Below are 26815 nucleotides of genomic sequence, written 5' to 3' on the forward strand. Positions count from 1 at the left end.
ATCCCACTAGGAAGACTCAGAAATGAATGGAGAACATATCTACCTTTGAATGCCTTCATCTTTAGCCTCCTAACTTCAGATATCTAATACCTATTTCCAGAATACACCTAGATATGTCACTCAAATCTCTGAAAATCTGGTTGTCAATATGGAATATCATACACCCAAAAAGTGAGTCAACTTGAGGTCTCTTCTGAAGGACAGTAACTGCTTGTTCTTGACAAGACTGACTTTGTAGATCAGGCATGTGATGGAGATGGGTGTGATGTGAATATATTATGAGACAGCTGATACATTTTTGGAGAGCTAAGCAGTAGAGCCAACAATTAACTTTCAATGGCTTGTACCAATGCCTTGGACAGTACAGCAGTCTCTGCACTCCCACTCCATCTCAGCATTTAAAACCTGTTGAATTAGTAAAGTGAATTAACCTAGTATGTGACACTTCTTTCTCTAAAGTTTCCAATAAATTTAGTCTACAGTGATTATGATTTAGGCACTGGAAGGCCACTGTAAGATCTTCCCAGAGCCTTCTCTAGACTGAGCAACCCCAACACCCTCAGCCTGTCTTCATAGGAGAGGAGTTCCAGCCTTTTGATCATCCTTGTGGCCCTCCTCTGGACTTGTTCCAATATGTCCATGTCCTTCTTGTGCTGTGGCCCTGGAGCTGAACACAGGCGCCAGGTGGGGTCTCATGAGGGCAGAGCAGAAGGGAACAATCACCTCCCTCGTCCTGCTACCCACGCTTCTGTTGATGCAGCCCAGGACACAGTTGGCTTTCTGGGCTGCAAGCGCACATTGCTGGGTCATGGTGAGCTTCTCATCCACCAGCACCCCCAGGGCCTTCTCCTCAGGGCTGCTCTCAATTCATTCTCCACCCAGCCTGTGTTTGTGCTTGGGATTGCCCCGGCCCAGGTGCAGGACCTTGCACTTGGCCTTGTTGAACCTCATGAGGTAGCACAGGCCCACCTCTCAGGCCTGACCAGGTCCCTCTGGGTGGCATCCCTTCCCTCCTGCGTGTTGGCCACACCACACAGCTTGGTGTCATCGGCAGACTTGGTGAGGGAGCACTTGATCCCACTGTCCATGTCGCTGACAAAGATGTTAAACAGCACTGGTCCCAATACTGACCCCTGAGGAACACCACTCGTTACTGATTGCCACCTGGACATTGAGCCATTGACTGCAACACTTTGAATGCAACCATCCAGCCAATTCCTTACCCACTGAGTGGTCCATCCATCAAATCCATGTCTCTCCAGTTTAGAGACAAGGATATCATGTGGGACAGTGCCAAATGCTTTGCACAAGTCCAGGTAGATGATTTAAGTCACTCTTCCCCTATCCACCAATGCTGTAACCCTGTCATAGAAGGCCACCAGATTTGTCAGGCATGATCTGCCCTTAGTGAAGCCATGTTGGCTGTCACCAATTACTTCCATATTTCCTGTGTACTTATCATAGTTTCCAGGAGGATCTTCTCCATGATCTTGCCAGGCACAGAGGTGAGACTGACTGGGCTGTAGGAACTACAGTAGGAACTACTAGTAGGAACTACAGCCCAGTAGGAACCGGGTCTTCTTTTTTTTCCTTTTTAAAAATGGGGTTTATGTTTCCTCTCTTCCGGTCAGTGGGAACTTCACCAGACTGGCACAACTTCTCATGGATAGTGGCTTAGCAACTACATTTGCTACTTCCCTCAGGACCCACAGATGCATCCCATCAGGTCCTATGGACTTGTGCACCTTTATATTCCTTAGATTGTATCCTACCTGACCTTCTCATACTGTGGGTGGTTCATCATTCTACCATTCTCTGCCTTTGCTTCTGGGTCTTGGGCTATGTGGCTAGACCTCTTGCCAGTGAAGACTGAGGCAAAAAAAAGTCACTGAAATAGGAGTTTTCAGAGACTGGTTCTTAAAATAATCAACAAAGTCAGAATTTTGACTTTAATTCAATAATGTCTTCTTGATTCCTTGTAGTGCAACGGGTACCATCTGGATCTCAGAACAAGAAAAACCCTATTATAGAACCTTTTCTGACAAACTGCACATTAAAAGAGCAATAGTATTTCAAGATACAAAGCCTTTTAATGGATGGATGTTGAATTTAATATTTTGCTTTATTCCAATTATTTTTTATGCTAGCTCATTTCATTTTGATATCTTAAAGCAAAAATTTCTGATTTTTCCCTCAAAACAATTTCCTTATGGAATGACGCTGCTTATCTGCCCACCTGTTTAGTAATCCTTTTCCTTAATAACTTTTAAATCCATCATGTAATTTCAACAAAATTTGTCAAAAGTTTAACATTACTCCCAGAAGTGTTCTGAAGATCAATGGCTGGATAAAAGGGAGAGCATTAATTAGCAATCACACTAAGGGAAAGCCAGGAGATCCAACGCTTAACAGCACTTGGATGGCCAACTCAGCACAAATCTCATTTCAAATATGCTGCACTGCCTGCTGTGTCATTATTGTCTGTCAAGATCAAGTTAGGTTGAGTATATGAAAACATTGCAAGTATTTCTCAGTGTATGTGTATAAAAATGTAGGGAAAGTGGAATAAAGCCAAGGGTCTGTGGGAAAGAGTCTGTAAGGGACATTTGGGGCCTGGGAGTATGGAAAGTTTTGGGGATGCAAGGGGAGCTGGAAGTACTCGTGAGGGAGTACTAATTCATGAGGAAGATAGGTGTCTTAGGTAGAAAATACCTGGGTGTAAGAGGAAGCAAGTTGTTGACATGGAAGGGTCATTGGGCCATGGTAAAGGAATTGGGTCATGCTCAGGACACGTAGAAGGAGGACATGCTGTTCACTGAAAGCCAGGCTTCATTAGTTTATTGTAACTGCTTTTGCAACATCAGGCTCATTTAAAGCTGACCAATAAAAAGACTATTCAAGCATCTAAACAATTCAAAATGTATCTCATGAAACATTTTGGTTTAACTGTAAATAAAATAATACAATAGGAAGTGGTGGAGACACCATTTTTTTTAAAAAAAAAAAAAAAGTAAAATTCTGTTTTGGTTCAGACCCAAACTATTTTTTCAGCCAATAAAGTGAAAAAATGGTTATTTACCTAACAGTTGTATTTAAAAATATCTGCAACACAGGCATGGCCAATACCTTCCGCTACAAGCTTAGCTGTGGGTACAGCTCCCAAAATATGCCAAGGGACTAGAACTTCCTATTAAGTTCTGGCCGATAGGATCTCAGGCTGCTCCTCAGAGAATTTGTTTCCTTGTTTGGCTGAAGATAAACAAGGTAGAACCAAGCTACGTGCCTCTGCAGATGGCAATCTTCCTAGGAGATACTATCTTTTCAGCAACCAACTGTACAAAACTTTCCTGAAGGTCAGTGCATACGAAATAACTGATTCTCATCTCCAGATTACATTTTGCATGTGCCAAATGCTGCTAGGGTTTATGAACTGGGTTCATGAGAAGAAGTCCACAATACTGATTGAAGATGTGATGCTTACTGCAGCTGACAAACTCAGTGGGGTATGGGCCACGCCTGGGGAACTTCTATCTTCCAGAAAACTGATATTAACTCTTCCTAATGAGCAGTAGGCAAGTAGCACCCACAGTATAAATGGTTTGTAGATAAGCAAAAATCTGTATCCACAAATCCTGTCAATCAACACTTTGCAGCAATTTCCTTTCAAAAACAGAAAGATAGAGAGAGCTGGTCTAGGAAATTCAGCATTTTGAGGATGCAGCATTTCTTTTGTCACAACCAAGGAAAAGGTGGGATGAAGGCAAGTGCCATTAGCATTCAGCCAAGCAGCTCTGCACCAGCATGCCAGGGCTGTGCTGTGCTCAGCTGCTCTGCTCAGGATTTGGCCACCTTTGAGACTGAGCCTGTGCACAGCGCCTCCCACAGAGAGCATGGGGCAGGAGTGTCCAGGAAAACCCCCCATCGTCTGATCTCTGCTGACTGCAGCAAAGTACCGTAGCCCCTTCAGCAGTGTGAGCAAGAACAGCATCAAGTCCTGTCATCTTGTGCCCACTGACAACGTGGAGACAGTTTTGTCCTCCCGAAATAAAAATCTTGTTATTGTCTCTTCAGCTGATGAACCCTAGAGATTGATCTCCAGCCTGATGGTAATTCCCAGTTCAAAGCATCTAGAAAAAATGGGCAGGATGCAAATTTGCACTGAGAAAAACAGAAAACAAAACAAAAAAAAATAATTCCATTACTTTACATGCTATGGCAGTTTAGGAGTATGTTAGATATGTCAGACCTTAGCCTGTGGCATTGTATTCCCCCCAAGCTTTGGAGGGAAGGCCATGGTGACAGCATGGGGAGGGTTGGAAATTCTGGCCCATGAAGAGCCATGAGTGGTTCAGGTGTGAGGGCAGCTGGACCATCATGATTGCATCCCAGAAGCAAGCCTGGCGACAAGGAGCTTCAGCACAGGGTCAAGCTGACAAGGCCATGTTGGTTTTAATCCTCATCTAATGTCTAAACAGCACCTTGTGCCAAGTCAATGAGCTCTGGTCTTTGCCTTTCAGTTTCTGGGTGTTGTTTCCCTCCTCCAGATGTTACTGAGATGCTGTTTCCATCTGGCAAGGAGTATTTTATGTGTGTATATCTCATAACAGAGCATGATGCATAGGTCTCCTAAATCAAAACAGGACACAGACACACGACACAGGTGTTTGCAGCTACACAGGTGCATTATTGCAGTGCAGTCAGATCTAATAAACCCTGCTGATGTGCAGGATTTGCAGGCTTACCTGTCTTTTCAGATGCAGGCATCTCTGCAGGGTCCTCTGGGCTGTGTCACCTTGTGTGATGCAGAAACCCCTGGGCCCTCTGGTTGCCACTCTGCCCAGTCCTCTGCAACTGAAAGAAAAGCTGTTGGGTACAGGAAAGGGAGAAGCAACTCATTTCCAGCATAACTACCATCACCTTCATTCAAAACAAATGCAGCATAGCACTGATTTTGCTCAAGCCACCACAAAAGCAAAGAGGGGAAATTGGAAGCAGTCCCCACCTCGAGGCCAGACCAGAGAACTGGGGAGTGGAAAGACTATTCCCAATTCTATGTTACTTTGTCAAAGCACATAACTGTGCCTCAGTTTCCCTGTCCTTCAGAGGCTCCAGCACTCTTTGCTTGCCTCCAGCATCTTCTGCAAGGGTTTTTCAATTAACACTACTGAAACAGTTGGAGCTCCTCGTGAAGAAGATATGATAAAAGTGCATATTACCATGAAAAACAATTTACTAAAAATAACTCTCATGAAACATCTGTCAAATTGAGAAAGTTGAAGGGAAGTGCTGTTTTAGTGAAGGCGCCAGACTCTGTGCTCCAGTCTGCTCTGCACTTTTGCTTTTTCACTTATGCAAGCAGCAGCCCCAGAATCTCTACTGTACTGTGAAAAAAACTCCACACATTACTGATCAGCAGCTTCAGCAGGACTTGTGCATGTTGAGAAACTCCAGCTGCTGTTGCAACAGTTTTGGCTGAGTTACTTGAGAAATGTGGCAAGAAGTATTCACCAAGATGTGTACAAATAAAACTTGTGCAGTCGCTCTGATAGCTCGGTCTTTGTTTGATGCATTCATGTCAGCAATGAGCTCTCTTACAGCAGACTTCAAGAAAGTCCAGCAAAACATGTTACAAAGATCAGTTTGTATAAAGGTTTTCTCTCTGTGGCTTCACCTTGTTAGACGGAAATCTTTTACTTTTCTCCCTTCTCTGAAAGTTTCAGGTATTTGATCAGGAAAAAGAAAAATGCCACGTGAAGTTAGGGACCACCCTCCCAAAACAAATGGGAACAGCAAGCAGAAGATGGAGCAGATCAGAGCAGTGGTAGAAGCAGATTAGACTGTAATCAGTAAATGTGCAGAAATCAAACCCTGTCACCACCGAAATCACCAAGAGAAAACAGGGAGATAAATTCACTGAGTAACACATTCATTCAGAGGGTTCCTCACTCTCTCAGTTCTGCTTCAGAGTATAGGTCATGCCATGACTATAGGAATGTCACAGTAAAGGGGATGAATGGACAATGTGAAGGTGTGTTCCGAAAAAGGCACTGCCCTGTCCACCAGGAGGTGTCTCCAGCCCCTGGTCATTACTGTTCTCCATCAGCAGGTGGATACATGTATCTTACTAATAAAGTTCCCCCCAGATGTATTCATCTGGATTTTACTGCAGGCTGTGTGCATGGGTAATGTTTTAGTAGCACTTGAAACCTCAAGCTTGAACAGCCTGAGTATTATAATACATATCATTCCATCCATATTTTTTTTAAGTAACAAGAAGGTATGAATTGGTTTGAAACCAATCATTTCCAGTGCAAGGAAATATAGCTTTTCGTCTGAACCACTATTATTTTCACTCTGGGGAGAGGCGAAGCAGCTTTTTCCTAAGACAGCAGCAATACAAAAGTAAGATTTTGGTTCTGGTGAAGGAACATAAAATCAAGATATTAGATTGCAAGTCCATTTATCTTTTGTATACATGCTTTTAGTCTCTTAGGATATATATCCTCCATTAGCAAATAATCTGTTGTGGCACAGTAGGGTGCTTTGGATGCTGTTCTGGATAGTCCTACTAATCACGTCCATTGTACAGGAGCTGGTCTAACAGCTCATTACCACCAAATTAAGGTAGTCCCATTGCCTGCCCTACCTCACCCCTCTGCCCCTACATACAAGCTCCATCCTCCTGCCTTGGTGGCTGCTGTGCTGCATGTTGGAATTTACAGACCAGAAAAAGTGAATACATTCCAGTTGTGTTAGCAATCAGGTCAGCTCACAGAAAGGTCACGCCATCTCCAGCAGCACCCGACTGTGGTTGCACAACACATGGTCTGCAGGCTCTGAAGGGACAGGAGGAAATGAGAGTCAAATGTCCTCTTGGTGACAAGCTGTTAGATTGGCAAGGCTGCTTGCTGGCCAATGACATAAGATGCCTTAAAAGTGTACCAGACCTTTTGGATAGACTGGCACATCCTGAAGTAATTATTGTCTGGTCAACAACAAGTTGAACATGAGCCAGCAGTGTACCCTGGCAGCCAAAAGGGCCAGCCATACCCTGGGGAGCATCAGGCACAGCACTGCCAGCTGGGCAAGGGAAGGGATTGTCCTGCTCTGCTCTGCTCTGTGCTGTGCGGCCTCACCTCCAGTACTGTGTGGAGGTTTGGGTGCCACAGTGTAAGAAAGACATAAAACTATTAGAGAGTGTCCAAGGGAGGGCTACAAAGATGGTGAAGGGCCTAGACAGCAGGATGTATGAGGATGGCTGAGGTCCCTTGGTTTGTTCAGCCCCGAGCAGAGCAGGCTGAGGGGAGGCCTCATGGCGGCCTGCAGCTCCCTCACGAGGGGAGCGGAGGGGCAGGCGCTGAGCTCTGCTCTCTGGGGACAGCGACAGGACCCGAGGGAACGGCATGGAGCTGGGACAGGGGAGGGTCAGGCTGGGGTTAGGGAAAGGTTCTGCACCCAGAGGGTGGTCGGGCACTGGGACAGGCTCCCCAGGGCAGTGGGCACAGCACCGAGCTGCTGGAGTTCAAGGAGCATTTGGACAGTGCTCTCAGACACATGGTCTGATTTTTGGGTGGTCCTGCGTGGAGCCAGGAGCTGAACTCCATGATCCTTGTGGTTCCCTTCCAACTCAGGATGTTCTATGACTATGTGATTACGTATTGCATAGAAGGTATTACCCAGCTGTGCTATCTCATTTGAGGCACTGTTTGGAGGAGCATTAGACCTCCACCCAGGTAGCTGCACAGACTGCTTCCAGCATTTGCACCTGCTTGCTTGAAAACTCCATTCACTGTAGTTAACTGCGATGCCAATGTGTGAATGAAACTAGGTCATGTTTCTGCAAAATCTAAATAAGGCATTATTAACACATCCATCAGCTAGCAAGGTCGTGATACATTTTGCAAACTGTTCATTAATTCTGTACAAAAACAGTGACAGTTACAATGCCATTTCCACAGCTGGGGGTGAAGGATGTCTCATATGCAAACCTACAACATATGTCTGGTTTGGGGATTTACCACCCTTTCCTTAAAATAAGTGAAGTGTAGATGAATGTTGGAGACAGTCACCTGAACTCTTCAAAACAAGTCGGTAATTATAGCTATTAATCCCATTTTAGATTAATTTTGTGAGTTGTGAAACACTTTTCAGCGTTATGAAATAGATCGTCTGATCCACTTGGGAGCTGATAAAACTCATCAGCAATAACTCTTTCTTTCTGAGACACATCATCCTGTCTCAGAAAGGTACATGAATCCAAGAACATTGCACCTGAAACCTCAGTGACTTTACCACAGCAGGGGCAGAGGGGATGCAGAATAAGGCATCAATTTTCTGCAGGTAGAAGGAAACTCAAAGTCCTTCATGGAGGGGAATCAACCTGGTGGGGAGTGTGATCCTACCCTGCTGAAGCCAGCAAGAGCTTCTTCATTGACCTCAAGGAGAGCTGGATCTGGCCAGCATCAAATTCCACTGTAAGAAATTGAGAGTTCAGCCACATTATAAAGACACCATTACATTTTCAGTGCAGGCAGGAGTTAATGTGCTCTATAATCACACCTTCACTTAATTTCCCTCAACTTTCCTCAGAATCTGCTTTTAAGCATGCCCCACCTGAACGCAACCATTCCATATTGGTACCACACAATTTAGTGCAGCTGATTCCTAAAAATACTTGGTGTCACCCCAACAATTTTAAACCTATATTCAAACTTCCATGATCACACAAGGAAAGGTGGGATATACAGAAGGAAATATTTACAGGCACTTTGGGGCTCACAGGTTATGGTTTCAGAGTTATACACATGCCTTCTTTCTGTTTAAAAAGAATGCATATAACAGCACTACAATATTATTACACATTGTAATTACACAGCCTAATTACATGATTATGTCTTTACACTAATTGCACAATTAAAAACCATTACAGAAATTATGTGAATGTTTTTGAATCAATTAAAATATGTTTAAACCCATCGAGGCACTTAAAAATATATATCAAGGGGGAGCAGGCAAATCTGCAAAATTCTTAGTATGGTACCCCATTGTATCCTACAAGAGAAATGTTGCTCCATATTTCTTGGCGCTGTTTTACTGTCAAATGAATGGGAAGGTAGAAAGTCAAAGGTAAATGTTGAAAAGAACCATTCTGGGCTCCATATAGTGAAGCACAATTTTGTAACACTTTCTAGCATGGTTGCACAATAGCAAAAGGTTCATAGGCAAGAGTTAGTGCCTGTGTCTTGAGAACCTGGAGAAGGTGTGTCACCTGGATGCTGATTGACTGGATTGAATCCATCGTTATCTTTTGGGGAGTTGATACAAATAGAAGAGTTGTGAAGACATAAAAAGGGCAGGAAAATTACAGAACAGGACTATATCAAGAGATCCGGACAGAAATCAGACAGCCTGTAGGGCTTGGTGCCACCAGGGAAGATGGGGAAGATGGAGAGGAGGCTGGGTTGGGTGCTGGCAGCAGCCGTGTTGCAATCACGTTTTCCAAGGGAAGATGCTGGAGGCCATCATCCAGCTTGTAGAGCACAGAGACATACATGTACATAGCTTTTCTTGGATACACAACATCTGGGTGCCCTGCAGCAAGGAGCACAGCTGCCACGTCGCACCACCAAGGAGGGTCTGCAGAAGACAGGAGGATGGCCATTCTGCTGTTAGCAAGAGGCACGGGAGCTGAGTTTCTCACACAGAAAATCCCATTTTCCAGAGAACATCTGGCAGCCTATTGATGGGAAATTGCGGAGAAATCATCTTTCTACTGAGCATGCTTTTGCTGTCTGGAAACAAAGGCTTAATTTTTCAGGGCTGTCAATGTAATATTTTTCTGTAAGCATTAAACTCAGCTGAGAAAATTCTAATCCCTAAGACATTTCCAGAGTGAGAGGGAACATGACTGGCTCATTTATTCCACACCTTGCCAAGCTGCAGTCTCATTATGATCACCAGCATAGACAATGCATAGGAAACAATAATTTATTGTTTTGGTCTTTATCTTGCTTTATTTCTGTTTAAGCACTGAGGGATATTAATGTACCCACAAGACTTGTGCATGGATTAACAGCAGATCAGTAGCCTAATTGATGCAGAGTTAGTTGTAGGCTCCCAGCCCGGCCAGCAGTCAATGAATGGGTATTTTTCTAGTGTGAGCCTGCTTTGGGGAATCCCACTCACAGACTTTACAGTTTGTCTTTACATGTGAAAGTGAGATTATTTAGGCTTTGATAAGCAATGTCTTCTACCTGCAGCATAACCATTAGAAGCTCAGCAGATGTGTTTCATGAGATGTATAACCCTTTCAAGCTCCTTTTTATCCTGAAGGCACAATAAAACCTTCACACAAGATAAAGATAGTGAGTATAACTTCCCTCATTTTGTTCAGTCTCATGTAAATTTGTTCTGTTTACAGTTCATTTTGCAGTTTCATTCTCCATTCACTCCATATGGTTATTTTGAAATATCTGTATCAGTGTCTCCCCGTATATATCTCCTACTCCATTCTTTACTTTTACTTTCCTGAACAGCAGGGCTTCTCTGTTCAAGAAGCTGTTTCTTTTTCCTCTTCATTTCTCACAGTTCAATCATGTTCTCATAAACTTCAGAAGATATCCCTGTATTTTGCTGGCAGGGACTAAGGTGCATCCCCTGTAAGTTCAGGCAAGGCTCAGCCTCCAGTACCTGGCATGATATAGGTTGCTTTCCCTGTCTTTGGTATTTCCTAATGCAGCAAGCAGATGATGGAGTTTATATGCTGGTTTCAAGCATATTGTACCAGGGAGCTTATGACAGCTGTATCTTTCTTGGTCAACACGTCACATGGCCAGCAGGGTCAACTCTGCTTCTTCTCCTGTCTGAGCTGAGCAGAAATATCGAGTTACCAAGATCTGAATTAGGGTTGGTGCCTAGTTCTTCAGCTCATCTGGGGGCTTCAAACCTCCATTTCCACCACAGTTCAGGGATGTTAGCATGTTCCACACAGAAGGGCCAGAGTAGCTAGCAACAGAGAACCAGCAGCACAGGCTAAACAAAAGGGTGCATAAATCCGTGCTGATTAATATTTGTGAATGATGCTTACATTGTTGCACCAACACTGCTGTAAGTCTTACTAAATAGAGGATGGGCCACAGGCTACCATCGTTTATCCATGACTACAAGCTGTGATCCCATTACCAGATAGCTGCAATGTAGGAATACCTTCATTTGGTTCTGTCTTGCATCCCTGGTATGTCTCTACTGCAATAGCATGGCCAATGGCAATACACCCTCTACCACAGTTCAAGTGGGATTCAGCTCCAAAGAAGCCACCAGTATGTAGATGTGTACATGTGTGAGGTACCTAAGCTCTCACATCATCAAGGGAGAGCTAGTCAGCACTTGGCAATGGAGAGGTGCACTTCAGGTGCCCGCATTGAAGTGTCCAGTGCCATCTGAGATTTCCAAGTGGATGTGAAATATCCACACAGCAGTTTGGGAATGACCTACCGTCTGGATATACCTATTTTCACCCACTGGCTTTTAAAGGGCCCTAGAGGGTTAGCTTTGATCGGATTTCTGGTCTTTAAGCAATTAACGAACACTGCAACCTTCCTCCCAGTGTAAATGAAACTGAAGTACAAAAGCACATCCAGCTCTTCCATCAGAGAAGGACCAACTGAAATCTGCTGGAGTGCACTTTATCTACATCTAGTTTGGACTGTCTGGCTACATTAGTAGCAACTATATTAATAATAAACATGGGCATGGAAGGGGCTGAAGCACTGTCCCCAGTTGTACAGATGGTTAGTGTGCTGTTGGCTCTTTCCCTGGTCCCGTTTTGACCCATTCTTGCTATCAGTTTCTAGGAGATGGTTTTGGAGGTGACAAGAGCCAGCGCCATTAGGTGTCAGCGAGATCATTTTGGGTGGAGAGGATTTTGAGGGAGGCAGGGCTGGGGGAGTCGAGGACAGATGGGTGCTGTTCTGTGCCGCTCACCCTCAGGACTAGAAAGCAGGACTTGTCTGGTTTTCATTCACTGGTACAGACAAAACCCTGCGTCCTAGCTTGAAGATCTGCTCTGGCAAGCTATGTAAATCCTTCCTACATTGCAGCACTCTGTGCTGCTGGGGTTTTCCTGTTTTTTCTGCTGTTTCATTCCCCGCTCCAGCATGCACTGGTAAATCACCCTCCACAAGCTCTCATGTAGCTCCTGCTCAGTCCCTCCCAGCAATGTGAACAGAAGATTCCCAGCCTGGCCCTACATCACCACAGTAAATACACACTGCCTATGGCCTAAAACCATCGCTCTTACTGGAACTTACCTTTCTTTACTTAAGGAACAAGACAACATAAACCTTAACCTGGTCTTTCTCTTGACCTTGGCAGTTTTCAGAGTTTTTTCCTTCTGCAGGGCTGCCAGGCCAGCCTTTTGGACAAGGGCAATGGGCATAGAAACCTGTAAATTAAGTATGTCTAGCAGGCTGGCCCAGATTTAGAAAAAAAAAAAAAAAAAGGTGAAAAAAATTTGTGGTTACATCTGCCTCACTGAAATACAAAAACCTTTCATAAACATAATGACATGTGGAAACCAAGTTAAATTAGGCATCAAATACATCTGATAACATATGGTTACAAAGAAAATTGAAAAATGAAAGATCTCAAGTGGCAGTTTTTTCAAATGAGAGATGTGCCAATTAGTTTGGTAATCCCTGTTTGCTATGTGGCTTCTCTAGGGGACAGGAATGGTGGCAGGGGAGCTCACAGCACCTTGCAGGCATACCCTCACACAAAAAGAATTACAAGAGCCAATTTTTGAATACACAGAGCAGGACCCATCCTTAAATATCTGCCCCTGATGAGTCATCAGTGCTGGACCAGGAGGTCTCTCAGTTCAGATGCAGCACTGGCATTAACACCTGCCCTGTGGTTCTCTCAGGTCCTCCTCCAGCCTGGTCATCCATCAGTGTCAGTTCTGCTTTTCCCCCAAAATTAGATTAATCTGTCATACTGAAAGTGATAACTCAAACTATTTTCATACAGTTACGCTGCAGAGAAAACATCTGAATAAATTCTTTCTCCACTGTCTTATTTTACACCTCTGTTCCATATGGATGTCAGTGACTACACCAGGCTAAGGCTGGACCAGGTCTGTCCAGGCCTTCTTTGGACTGCACAAAGTTCATTAAAACCGGGCTTTCACCCATTTTAGCTTCTGAGTGTCACAATACAATTTCTTCAATGGTTAGATTGTGCCATTTGCTAAATATTCCATTCTATTTAGCATCTAGACCAGAGAGCAAGCTGAACAGTTGTAACTTTAAGAGGTAAAGTGCCTCCCTGGCATCATGTCCATCAAATCCTGGAAAAATTGCCCCAGTGATACGTTTGACCTATTAACTAAGGACATTTAATACAACCAAATTGATTTAACATGTGTGAGTAGGCAAATAATTTGAAAGGTTCTGTTACCAGAGTAATTTGTCGCTAAATTTTGTACAATCCTACTAGGTAACTAAATTTGGAAAATAAGTTCCTCAAACTACATTTCTGGCTCTTGGTTTCCTGTCATTGGTTTTGACAGGTTACCTCCAGCAAGGTTTTTAGCCGCTCCGCTGCATGTGATGTGATTTCTCAGTATTTTTGTAGAAACCTCCAAATGGTTGAATGCTCCTAAGGAAATTTGGTACTTGAGCAAGCAGATCATTAAATCGCAAAGCACACATCAGCCCGGCTGGCTGACACAGAAGACAGACCACGGCTGACCTTTCTGTTTTCGCTGCTTTTCATGGTTCAACAAGTGTGTCATATGCACAGACCATAGATAGTATTGCTTCTAAACACAACTGAAAATGCAGGGGAAGAAAATAATAATGATAATAAGTGGAGACATTTTTTCCCTGTTGGGACTCCTGCCAACCTTAATATGAGCAAATACATTTTTCCAGAAGAAACAAAAGAAAAAGTTTTATTTTCTCTTTCTAAATAAGCATAATATCAAGGGGGTGATGCTGTGTGGGCACAGAAAAATACAGTCAAGCTTTACTTTCTATTAGAAAAACAAATAATTTATGACTTGAGGAAGAAAGGGAGTTTTGCTAAGTTATAACCATTTTGAATATTATCAGCTATTTAAGGTTAGGAATGCATTCTTTGCAGATAGAGTGATTATTTTTGATAGTGGAAAACAAGGACTGATTACAAATCAACTTTTCTTTTTTGGACAATTTTTTTTAATTTAGTTTTCAATATTTTTCTTGTTTTTAATCCGCCTGCATTCAAAAGCTAATAGCAATCTAGAGAAATAGGGATCAAATTTAGAAACCTCAAGGTTATCTTAATGGCTATATTCTATTATTAATGTACATAATCATTTTGTTGTTTGTTTGTTGTTTTTTTTTTCTAATCTGCTAGCATTCAGGAGAAATGCACTGGAATGTAAAAATCCTCCTCAAGTCACAAGCAAGAAACAACAAAATTTTCTTGACATTAATTTGGGAAGGAGAAACCATCTCTAAATAAATTTTTTGTAACCAAAGAGCCAATGCTCAGTTTGATCCCCTGTCATTCCTCAGACTGAAGTGATGCAAAAGTCGCCCCAAGTGTTCATAAGCCTGATACAACACTTTGTATTCCAAGAAAAAAAGAAAACTCTATGTGCTTTCTCCAACTTAAAACTCTGAAAAAGCAGAAAATCATCTTTCTCGTTGAGGTCAAATTGGGTAGATCCCAATCCACAGTAAGTAAACTTAAGGCATTTGGGAGCTGGGGACTTACAGATGGCCTCGAAGCCTGGTTCCCCATCAGTCTAAAATGTGCATCCTGGGTTCCAGCCTTGCCAAGAGGCTGCTTTGAAACTTCTTTGAGGGACCATGGACCTGCCAGTATCAGCCAACAGGGAGGGCAGGCCAAGGACCAGGCAGCGCTTGGTGAGGACCAAATCATGTCTACTCCCCTCTTACAAGTGGGAGACGTGTCAGGGCTGGAGGTCCAGGTGTATCAAGATGGGGAGGGGATGTATCATGACACTTGGCCTGACGGGGTCCCTGCCTGGCGGGGAGTGAGCCCCTCAGGCTGGAGAACCAAGCAGGTGGTGGTGGTGGCCACCCAGGCAGGTAGGCTCGCTGTGCCCCACGCCGGAGCTACGAGCAGGCTCCCACTGATGGAAACCCTTCCACTGTGCAGTAAATGAGCTCGCCGTGCTGCAGCTGGTGTCCGCTCAAAGAAATAAACTGAAAGCAGTAACTTCACCGGGTCCCTGCTGCCTCTGCTGCTTGCAAATCTACGTTTTATGAAGCCTGATCATTTCAGTGGATGGCCTCTTGACCCTGGTGTCCATCTATCACACAGAGCAATGTATTTGCCAACAGGAGTATCCAGTTGGACTGTCAATCATTTAATAAGCTTTTCTTCTTACACAGAGTTTATTGATTTTCTCTTTTAGCAATAGCAAGAGACTATATTGTCAGAGTAGGCGTTCTGCAGCTCTTGCATGCTTTTCCACGTGTAGCCTTTGTTTTATTCCCCTCCGTACGATTTCCATCATCCTTTATTGCCACAGATACACTTTCTGTCATCTCTATGCCCCAAAGCATCTCATTTTCTTTTCACTTTTACCTTGATTAATGTCTTCATAAGTTTTGCTTTCCCCTTCTTCACTGTGGAGTAGTTGTCCTAGAAGGCTCTTTGCTATGAAAACTTTTTTTTTTTTTAATTGTCATTAATTTCCACTTCTCTGTTTCTCTTTGGCAGTCCCAGGTATTTTATCCTGATCTTTCTATTGATTTCTTTATTTTACAGGTTAGCACGGTTTTGTTTAATTGTTGTTAAATCAGCTGATTAAATGTTCATCTCTACCAGCTAGAATGCTATGGTTTTAATTGCCCAGAAATGTACAGTTAGGGTATAATTTGCCCTTCATTTCTGATTGTTTAATTAGGACTATTATAGGAAAGTCAATGGATTATACCATGGCCAAACTGATATAGGCTCACTAGAGACTGCAATCAAGCCTTTCAATTTTCAGTCAAATAACTCATTCTCCATCCTTTTGAAAATGCCTCACAGAATCATTAGTCTTATTGTCTGTTAGCCTTCTCTACTTCCTTAAAAAAATAAATCAGGGAATATTTCTGAGCTTAACCACCAGTGAGTGGCATTGCTCAAGGAACAGCTTTCTCCTTTATAACTCAGCTACCTGTGCCCTTGCATCCCAGGAGCAGCTACTTTCTCTGGAAAGTAAGAGAAAAAAAATACATGAGGGGTCCTGGGGGAAGGAATGTGAGCTGGGGAGGAGAGGGGAATTTTGGATTTCTTGCAATATCATTACGAGACCAGACAATTACCTGCTGAGCATCCATGGGTGATCTGCAGATTACCAGCAGAGATTGCTGGGAACCACTCATGACCTGGAGGAAAGTTTATCTCCACGAGGGCTGAGATCCTGAAGGATCCCAGAAATGCATTTGGGGATAATGCGAGGCACTGCAATTTGAACTATAGGCCACATCCCTGTCTTCTCCAAGGGTTTTTCCAGCCACACACCATTGCACTGTTCAGATTTTCACTCTTCCTTCTATAGCAAGCATATGGAGATTTTGACCATTTTTTTGAACTTTGAGTAAGGGAATCACCGCCACAAAAAAGTCTAGAGGAAACACGCTAGGATATTAGAATTCTCTTGTTTATTCCCAGCCGGGCTCAGCTCTCACTAAAGAGATGCATTTTGTCAAAGAATATTATTAAAGCTTGAAACATCGTTCCATGATGCAGTCACTTTCCTTTTGCAGAGCCAAGTGTGGGAGTTAATTTTTGCTAGCTTTTTGCCATAAGACTGACAACTTGAAAAAATAAGTAAATAAATAAATAAAATAACTACACCCAGCTTCAAAGAAGGTGGGGATTCTTGTTTTGCTGCAGGTGGCGTCATACCCATCTTATTTCGAGCTTTTTAGCCCCATTGAGTTCAATCCTGTTGCAGATTGAAAACAGTGTGATTGTATTAGAAACCATTTGCCAGATGCAAGGGCACGGCCGCAGCACAGCACGGCTGGTCTGGCTGCGAGCACTGGCTCATGGGAAGAGCAAGCACAGCTGAGCTCGCCACCTAAGTGAGGGTGAAGCTCTCTAATAGGCATGTGAAGGATGTTGTTGTTCCACTGGGGAAAGAAATAATTGTTTATGTCTGTGGAACGTGGTGAGATGGAGAGAGAGACGTGGGGGGAGGAAATGTATTTCAATTCAGAAAAAGTATTGAGTTTCAGATAGAAAAATGAACAAAGGGTTTTCTGTGCTGCTGTGCATTTTGGAAACGGGCCCGAGGCACGGCCAGCCAGACTTTTCCTGGGAAATCCTGGTGTGACCATCCTGCTGGAGGGGGAGGAGGAAAACAGGGGCCCCTTCTCCCCACACAGCCCCAGTTGGTGCACCAGCCCCTGCACAAGTCCGGATGGCTTGAACAGGGCTGCATGGCTTGGAGCTGGATTTTGTCACCACCCTTTAAATCTCACCCAGTTGTGCCCATCTTGGGGTGGGCTGAGGCTTAGCACATGTATATGCAAATTATCCCACTTTAAAAAGTATCATGCCATCTTCCTCAAGCACTGCAGACGCCTTCCCTTCCCTGAGCAGCTTGTTTCCAGCCCTCAGTATTAATGTGTTTTGCCTAATTTCCTCTTCAGATATATCTGGTTTCAGCTTTCAACCATTCATCCTTCCCCACTAGATTAAAGGGCTCTTTTCTCCCTGTGAAGATAGTTATTCACTGTAATCAAGACCTTTCAATCTTCTTTTTGATAAGCTAGACAAATTGTACTTTCTAAATCTCTCTCGCCGTTACGTGCCTTCTCCAGTCCTTGCCCCACTTTTGCAGTTCTCTGTGCCTTTCCCAGTTTTTCAGCATCCTTGGTGAAACATGGATACGACTGCACACAGCACGTGCACATCAGCCTCAGCAGTGCCAGAGAGGAAAGTCAGCTCCTGCCTCTGGCCAGCATCCCGTGTTTATCCACCCAAGGTCTCATTAGCCTTCTCAAATATAACAGGGCTTGAGGTTTCATCTTCTTATTATTTGGCCTCTAAATCCTTCCACGAAAAATAGCACCTAACAAGAGCAGCCATTATTTCTTCTTTCTTGGAGTTTAACTCTGTGTTTTACTGTTTTTAGGAACAGCAGACCCAGCTGGCCAAGCAACAGTGTCCTTCTCTTCACCATTTTATATGGCATCAATTCTTGTGTAAGCTCCAGATTTTATCAGCAAGATCTAATGTGGCATCTGACGATGACAAACAGTTTTAGGCCTAGGAATAACCTCTGCACCCCCCTACTAGTCACACCCCTATTTAATGATGGTGGCTTGTTGTCAAATTGTACTCAAAGAACACAGTTTTAAACAGTTCATAATCTTTGTTTTATATGTGCTTTATTAAACCTACTTAGTGGTAATGTTATACCCTGCAATATCAAGTCAAACACCTTTTAAAGTCTTTTTTAATTGCATAAGTCAAAAATTTTTATAAGTAAACTTGAAAGGTGGGGCAGTAGGAAAATATTTGTCTACATTGCAGGCTTCGTTATTGTTGTGTTAGTTCAGCATCTGGAGGCAATCTCCAGCCATAATAGTAGCAAGCACTGCATGTGCTTATTTACCCTGGCATCCTACCTACCTCATTAGCAGTGCAATTAAAGAGCCATTTCAACAGAGAAACTCCTCCACATCAATTCACCAAGAAAGTTATGACAGTGCTAACACTGAGAAACAAATGTAATTTGTTAATAAGCATATTTCTGTGCAAGCATAGGCATTTGCTTGGTGATGACTCCCTTATCCACATGCAGGGAGGATCTACCTATAGGAGATTTTTATTTTGACATGGAAGGGATACTTGGCAATCTCTAAGGAGCGTTCACTCCTACCTGAAATTACAGACAGCACACTGCAAACCTGAAGATCCTCATGGCAAAAGGAGAAAGCTTTGGCTAGGAACAAGTGCGGCAGACAGGGAGGTCATCATAGAATCACAGGACAGCCCAGGTTGGTCAGAATCTCAGAAGATCATCAGGTCCAACCTTTAATGGGAAAAGGGATGTTAGGTGAGATTATCTTGCACCATGTCCAATCACTTCTTGAAAACCACCAGTGATGGGAACTCTACCATGTCCCTGGGGAGGTTGTTCCAGTCACTGATTGTTCTCACTGTAAAAATAAATAAATAAATAAATCTTATATCAAGACAAAACTTCTCCCAGTGCAGCTTGTACCCTCGTCTTCTCCATATGATCGTACATAGAATCATAGACTGGTTTGGGTTGGAAGGGTCATTAAGGATCACCTAGTTCCAACCCCCTGCCATGGGCAGGGACACCTCTCACCAGACCAGGCTGCCCAAAGCCCCATCCAGCCTGGCCTTGAACACCTCCAGGGATGGGGCATCCACAGCTTCTCTGGGCAGCCTGTGCCAGGGCCTCACCACCCAGAAACCATTTCCCCTCACACTGCAAGCTGCCTATGAATACTTGGTCGGGCAGCGTAGATCCCTGAAAAGTGGGTGCTACAAAATCATGGCATGACACTAGGACCACCTTGTGAATCTAACCCTAAGAGGGCTCAAAGGTATGAACAGACTCAGAGCACTCTGGACCACTACAGTAGTGCAATGGCATGTTATGTCTACATTGACATTTAGTTATTAAGATCTTTATGACTGTTTTCACAATCGCAAATCAGAAAGGCTCCATCCAAATATCCTTTATTGAATATTTGAGTGCTACTGTGACAGTTTTCAGGAAAACTGATGAATTTTGTCTTCTCTCAGAGTCAGGAACTCCTTAGGCTATCATACAGATTCTCAAAAACTGCTGAACAGTTATGCTGAAACTTTAAAGAAGAAAAAAAATGCAACCACAGGCAGGAAGAAGTCACAGAAAACTCCAACCTAGATGATTAACATTGCGGGTATGTATAAGCAACTGCAAACAAGCATGCAAAATGCTCAGCTAGGCACAAGGCAAGCAGCACAGCACCTTGTAGAGCTGCCGTGGGGCAGAGGCTGGGAGGAGCAGTGTGGGGCTCCTCCTGTGCCCCACTGCTTCTTCCTGCTTCCCAGCTACAGGCCAACACCTCCTGATGATAAAGCACCTTTTAGGAGTCCCTCTATTGAAAGCAGTGGTGCAGGCTGCAGCGCTAGCTGGCTTTCTGCGCAGAAATAAGTGAAGTGTGTACCTATGGCATTCCTGCTGGGCTGGATGCCAGGTTTTCTGGGTTCCTTTGAAATCTGTCTCCTGTTTTATTGCAGCGCTTCAGACTATCAACTCTTTCTTCTTCACCCTTTCCGGCTGAAGCAAGGGCTTTTCTCCCTTCACATCTACCGGTGGCGTGGTTGCTGTGGGCTGCAAGAAGGCTGGCGGTGGTCAACCTTTTCCTAAGGACTTTTGGCTTTTGGGGACCCAGTTCGAACTGGCTTTCAGAAAGAGAACATCCAACAGAACCAATTCCAATCTCAAAGCACCCAATATCTATAGTTACATTTCAGAAGCCTGGCCTCAGCGTTCAGTGGTGGACAGGGGCAAGGAGTAGCTCTTCAGTCCTTCATGAGCATCCACAAAGAGCCAAGGCAGCCCCTGGGGCCAGTGTGTCTGTCTTTTTGCCTGCCCAGCTGGGCTGGGATGACCTTTATTGCACTCCGATGTTCCACTTTTTATAAATAACTCAAAATTCACTGCATGGGGCGAACTTAAACTAGGCCTTTCTCCCTCTGATGTGAGGAGCAGGAATGGCTGCTTTGAATTAGGCCCTTTGGTGTGCAGCCACTGTCTGTGTGAAGAATGACATTTTCCTTCCATCTTATAAACACAGATGATACTTTGGTTATGGTTTCTCTGAATGTTTTATATTACAGTTTTGCCTTTGACACATGCACCTTTTAGAAGTCACCTCAATCTAATTAGGCCTCTTTTTCTCCTGAGGAGATGAGGGACTGCACTAACTGTGCCCGAATTGCAGGGTTGGCCACCCCTGTGCCACATGCAAGCCAAGCTGGATGAGTGGTGGGGAAGAGGAGCACAGAGGCAGTTCTCAGCCATTGCTGTATATTTTACTCCTTGCAGCGGCAGTACATGAAATTGCTGCTTGCAGAGACTGCCCCTGAAAAATGCAGGTGCAAGGGTGCCAGGCAGGAGCAGGGGAGCTGTGACACCAGCTGGCTGCCAGCTCATCAGGCTCAGCACTCATTCCTGCCTGCGCCAGCCTGCAATTTCAGGCGAGCATAGCTGCTCATCCCAGGGTTGAATTTAGGTCGCCACTTATCTTTGAACATTTTTAATGATTGCCTACCACGTTTGCTAATGATAAATGCTCAACGTGGGGGGAATTTTCAGGCACGATATTGCTGCGAGTGGCTGGGGCTGAGTAGTGCTGGCGGTTCCCAGCAGCTGCTGAAGAAAGCAGGAGGGAGACGGTAGTCCCCAGAAACACAAGGCTTTGGATGGGACACCAAGAGACCCATGCTCAGATGGTTGAAAGAAAGTGCTCATCATCTGCAGCAGTGCCCTCCGTTGGCTGTGCAGGTCAGAGGAGAATGACTACAGCGGTAGCATCAGCTGGAGGACATCTTTTCTTATGGACAGGGTGGAAACTCTCTTGAACTTAATTACAATGGCTCTACTATTAAACTTACACATGGCATTTATCCAATACTTATCTAAATGATTTTATTCTAGTTCTGCATAACTGTTATTCCTGATTTATACCGGTCCGAGACCTGAATCTCAACCCTTATCTAGTGTGCTGCACAGTAATTTGTCCTAGAATAGCCTGGTTTTGCAAGTGGACATTGTAATGAGAGCTGTTCCCTGTATAATAATTTTGCTTCAGAAACTGATTACTCATGATTCCTATCAGATCTGAATTGCAGATATCTGGGGGAATATAGCACCAGGATATTTCAGATCTAAATTGCCCTACTATCTGTTCTACTACATCTCTTCTAAAGCAGACTTTATGTTAGAAATTACTTTATAGATTTGTAAGGCATGGCATAGAATCATTATATACCCTGTAAGTGCTTTAAAATTAATTTGTTCTTGAATGTGTCCATGTATGAATGAATTTGACATAAGCCTTTCAATTTTATGCTCTGCTACAGAAAGCGTACAAAGTAAAAACTGTAAATCAACCTCCACACTTGCTGAAATGACTGCTCAGCTATGAAAAGAGTCTACCCAATATTTAAAGAAGATTTAGATACAAAAATAATAATGTGTGCAAGAGAGCTGCCATACAGCTTTGGAACTTTCCAACCTAAAAATGGTGAGATTTGTAACATGGCATCTACGTGCAGATCCTTCAGGTTTGGGCTGGCTCGCAGAGTGGTAAAGATCATGGGAATACAGTTGAGACCATGATGTCTTGACCACTGTGCTTGTGGAGCTGAAATACTCACCAGCAGCCCTCCTGTGTGTGCAGGTATAGCTCTTGGGCATGGGATGTCACAGAAAGTGGTGGTTTAGATGCACGTTGTGTTTAGAGGCATTGAACAGCGTTTAGCAGCATCAGCAGTTCTAATATTTACTTTTATTAATTAAAAGCATCACTGGGGTTCATAACACAATTATTTATGTATTTGGGTCAAATTCAGCAATAGTTGTATCTGAGAAATAGTTTCAACCTCTGTGGTTGATTTCCTCTTCCCTGCCAGGTGTACTGGTGATGGTGCAGGATGTGTGGCTCCAGCCTGCCCCATCCCCAGAAGAGAGGAGCCACCACTGCCCAACCTATAGGAGAGCCACAGCTCGTCCATCATGCTGCCAGGAAATATGGGGGAAAGTGCCTGAAATTTCTTCTTTTAATGTGTTTTAATATGGTGTAAAGGGCCTCAGCGGTCATTGCCAACAGGCACAAACCCAGCAGTGCTGTACCCAACCGGAGGCTGCAGCAGGCTGTAGAGACACTCCCGTACGTGCACCTTCCCTCGTGACTGCTGCACATTTGCACAGTTGGCATAAAAAGTGAAATAGCCACCGCAGGAGAGCTGGAGAACATCTTATTCCAGGTGACCTCTGGATGGATTTGGAGAAATCGCTGGTAAAAGAAAGCTTTGCCTCAAATCCACGCGCCTGGCAGAGTGTGGTTTTGACCTCAGTGAATGTCCTTTCCTTTGAGGACCAGGTCAGGAAAGAAAGGCTGCCTTCTGACTCTTCTGCTTCGTTGTGCCAGGCTTTTTTCCTATACTTTTATAACTCGTCCCTCAAGTCTTGTATTTAGCTGATCTGAAATTTTTAGTATTTCATTTCAGAAAGTTGACAGAAAGCTTCCCTTTTTTCCTGGTTCTGCTGCTGAACCAAAAATAAAATCAATGGCTGCTACAGTTCCAGCAGAGAGATCCTGCACTCACGCTGCAGTGAGTGATACGGGGAGTCTGGGGAGACCTGAGACAAAAGCAACAACTTGAAAGGGAAAGAAACTAAAAGGGACCTGGCCCAACTGCCATAGAGATAAATATTGAAATTCCTGTTGACTGTAGTGATTCAGCAAAGAGATCTTTGTCCTTAATATCACAGGTGAGTTTACTACGTAAGGATAAAACATGTGCCTCAGAAGCAAAACCAAAACATTTGATGGGGGAAAGATCTTCAAGAACAGATTTTTAAAAAATCATACTATGACTATAGCAACACAAAGGGATGAAAAGTGAAGTTGTGTTTAAACACAACTATTAAAGAGCTGCTTAAACAAAAGTATTACTAATGCCCGACTCTTTTTTTTTTTTTTAAAGCAGCTTTTTAGGCAGGCAATTATCATTATTCCTAATTATCCTAGTATACAAGTTATATTACTACTGCTATTCATGAATACCTGCATGAAAAATGTTTGGGTTTTTTTTAGGTGTGGTTTGGTTTTTTTCCAAAGTCAATAGAGAAACCTTTTCTTCAAATTTTTATGTTAAAAACATGGCAGAACTACTATTACCCTTGCCACTCAGCCTTGCTAGAGGCCTCCCCGGGGTAGCTCCAGGATGCCGGCAGGCACTCAGAGCCTCACACTCCGGTTCCTGCTTTGCTGACAGCTACGTGCTGCCTGCTCTGATGCAGAAACCAAGTCAGGGCTCTTTCTGTCCATCCCTCTGCCAAGCAGTATGTGAGGAAAAAAATGCCTTCTCCTCTCTCCAGGCTCCAGCAATGAAGCTTGGCCTGGCTTTAGAGTGCAGGTCTCCATCCAGCAAAGCTTTTAAACATGTGATTAATCCATTCCCATTTAGTGAAGTGCAGACACAGCTAAATTTTGTCAAGTGTGACCCAGGAGCATATTCCAATTAAGGCATAATGGTAAGTGCTTCGGTGAGCAAGGATGGGCAGCTGATATGGGACTACAGAAGGGCAGCAGGGAAGGGGAGACAAGCATCCAGTGGCATTGAGGCAGAGGGGGCTAAGAGGGCTGAGAGTCAGCCTGTGACTCCAAAAAAAACGCTTCTATTTCAGTGCTTTTGATGGCTCCAGTGGCACTTTCTCCATGTGACTTCACTTCTGTGTGCCATTAGAACAGAGTTAATAACAGTGACCCCCTTAACAATGCCTCCCTGAGATTTACCCAAAGAGCACATTGTGGAAGCCGAGCATTAATGAACTTCGGTGAAATTACCTGGTTTTTGTAGTAATGTCCATTATCTCTCCCAAAGCTGTTTGAAGTCCTCATTTCTGACATTGGAAGCACAACTAGGAACTCCCTGGTGTCTTCCAATGCTTCACATGTTGACAGTCGGGATCTGCCCCACCGGGGAAAGGATGTGAAAGGAGATGTGAGTGAGGGTGAAATGCTCAGCACACGGGCTTAGATTAACCCTCCAAACATCACAAGAAGATTTATGGGCAGCCAAGACAAAGCACAGCTCTTCAACTAGCAGCAGGCTGCACATCACATTCATGTGACCCAACATCAACAACACCCACAGCAAAAATGCCAGCTTTGGGGCAAGTTGTTTTAAAGAATAAAGACAACAGCATGGATGGGAAGGAGGATGAGAAAAAAAATCAACAGGATAAACAACAACCTGTTTCCAACTGTGGAAAGATCACGGTGGAGGAGGTGCAAGAGGAAGAGATGAGAGGACAATGCCTCTGTTGGAATGGGGAAGTGGAGAGGGAGGAGAGCTGGGCTCAGTCAGAGAGGTGCCGGGGAGAGGGCTGTGTGTGGGAAAGGAAATGTTTCACGGGAGACAGAGGGAGGTGACGAAGGAAAAAGGGGCAAGATTTCATTTTTCTGAAATTACAGAATATATAATGGCTGTGACTGTTCTTAAAGCTGAATTTAAAGGGAAGATGTTTATGGAAATTAAAAGAATTCATGATAATTATCAAGAAAAGAAATGAGAGAGTATAAAAAATAAGGCTGTTGATCAAATCTGAAGCTATGAACAAGTAGTATTATTCCGTTAGGACCAAAGGGCCTCATCCCACTGCCAGATGATGTGAGCTTCTTTTGAGATCAGCTGAAAAGCCTGACACTCAGCACCACGCAGGGCTGAGCCAAATAGAGCAGGGCACTAATTCCCAAATTACGCGCCCAGAGTACTCCCTGATACCCAGGCAGCCTGACACCACGACTGCTACCTGCCTGTGGTACGTGGGCTGGTAATTCACTGGTAGGTTGGTAAAAATGACTCTGATGATCTCCATTTGGAAACCTGTCCTCTGCAAAATGCTTCAAAGGGAAGATTCATCGTAGGAAATGTGCATAACCAAAAAGTGCTGAAGACTTTATTGTTCAAGAAAAATGTGTGAATTGCTGTCATCTAAAATAAGCAGCTAGTGCGGTTTGATGTATGGCAGAAACTTGCTGGATGTTACAAAAATAGCCCCTTGTATTAATCTGACAGGTCTGGCCCCCACAGAGGTCTACAAAGCCTTAGCACTAGCTAATGCCTTCTGATGATGCCTTGCTGAGTCACCACATCACCAGCTCCTGACATAAAGTCTTTGTCTAAATATACACTATGCGCTTCTCTAATTGCTGTTATGTGTAAAATAGGGCATGCGAGGATGGTACAGGTTTCAGTGGCTGAACTGTGATATTTAATTATTAGCAATGAAATCTCAGCCTCATAAAGATTGCCTCCATTAGTGATCCAACAAGGCTTCTAATGTCTTACTGCAAGATGTCTGTGGCTTTAACTCACTCAAATCTTTCCTTTTCCATCAATAACAGAATTTCATCTCAAGAAACAAATTAAACAAATACTTTTTATACCAAATATGCTTAACCTAAAGCTTTCTCCCTATTATTTCATAAATGCTTTGAGATTATAGAGGCTCAGCCAGCTTAGTAAAGATGAATTGCATGTGATCCTGAGAATACAACCATTGCATTAGTTATTCTTCCTTTCAGTTGGGTTAGGCTTTTTGTAAATAATCAGCATGCTTAATTAATGGAGACTAATTAAGAAGACATATCAGGGCAAGTTTTACTGTCGTATTAAAACCTGTTCATTGCCATAGGCAAGACATCATCAGTATTTCTAGATGCAAATTATTACCTGTGATGCACATCATGGAGAATTTTACTGTAACCATTAACAAAGTAAGAAGAATATTTTCACTGGATACAAACAGCAATACCCAGGTTTACAACTGCATAACCAAATGCAAAACTTACCCGTGTATATGATATTTGAGAAGAAGGAGATTATAACAAAATTGATTATTTCTTCCTCCAGCTCTAAACTCAAGGATCCCAAAAGACAAATGATTCTCTTTAGGTTTGCTCTAGAGCAAGACTGCTTTACACACTTTCAAATAAAAAGTCAAGTGCTAACATCAGTTATGCCACTGTAAATATGGACT

The 26815-nt window shown here is 43.6% G+C and overlaps 2 protein-coding genes across 8 annotated transcripts in view; one reads left to right on the forward strand and one right to left on the reverse strand.

The window, feature by feature from the left end:
* LHFPL3 (LHFPL tetraspan subfamily member 3) overlaps window positions 1–26815 on the forward strand; it is a 263261-nt gene that overhangs the window by 196680 nt on the left and 39766 nt on the right. The gene's annotated exons all lie outside the window — the stretch shown is intronic.
* The window catches only part of LOC125183312 (protein ALEX-like), a 150112-nt gene that overhangs the window by 29096 nt on the left and 94201 nt on the right, over window positions 1–26815 (reverse strand). For 3 of the 5 annotated variants that reach the window (XR_010827717.1, XR_010827674.1, XR_010827652.1), the window contains exons 4-6: window positions 24618–24741; window positions 18899–19051; window positions 4743–4851 (exon numbers count right to left, since the gene is read on the reverse strand). The gene's annotated coding sequence lies outside the window, so the exon portion shown is untranslated. Of the gene's footprint in view, window positions 1–4742; window positions 4864–18898; window positions 19052–24617; window positions 24742–26815 lie in introns of all 5 variants that reach the window. The other 2 variants (XR_010827698.1, XR_010827679.1) reach the window with 2 other exon arrangements.

Source organism: Anser cygnoides, chromosome 1, assembly GCF_040182565.1.
Source record: "Anser cygnoides isolate HZ-2024a breed goose chromosome 1, Taihu_goose_T2T_genome, whole genome shotgun sequence".
NCBI lineage: Eukaryota > Metazoa > Chordata > Aves > Anseriformes > Anatidae > Anser > Anser cygnoides.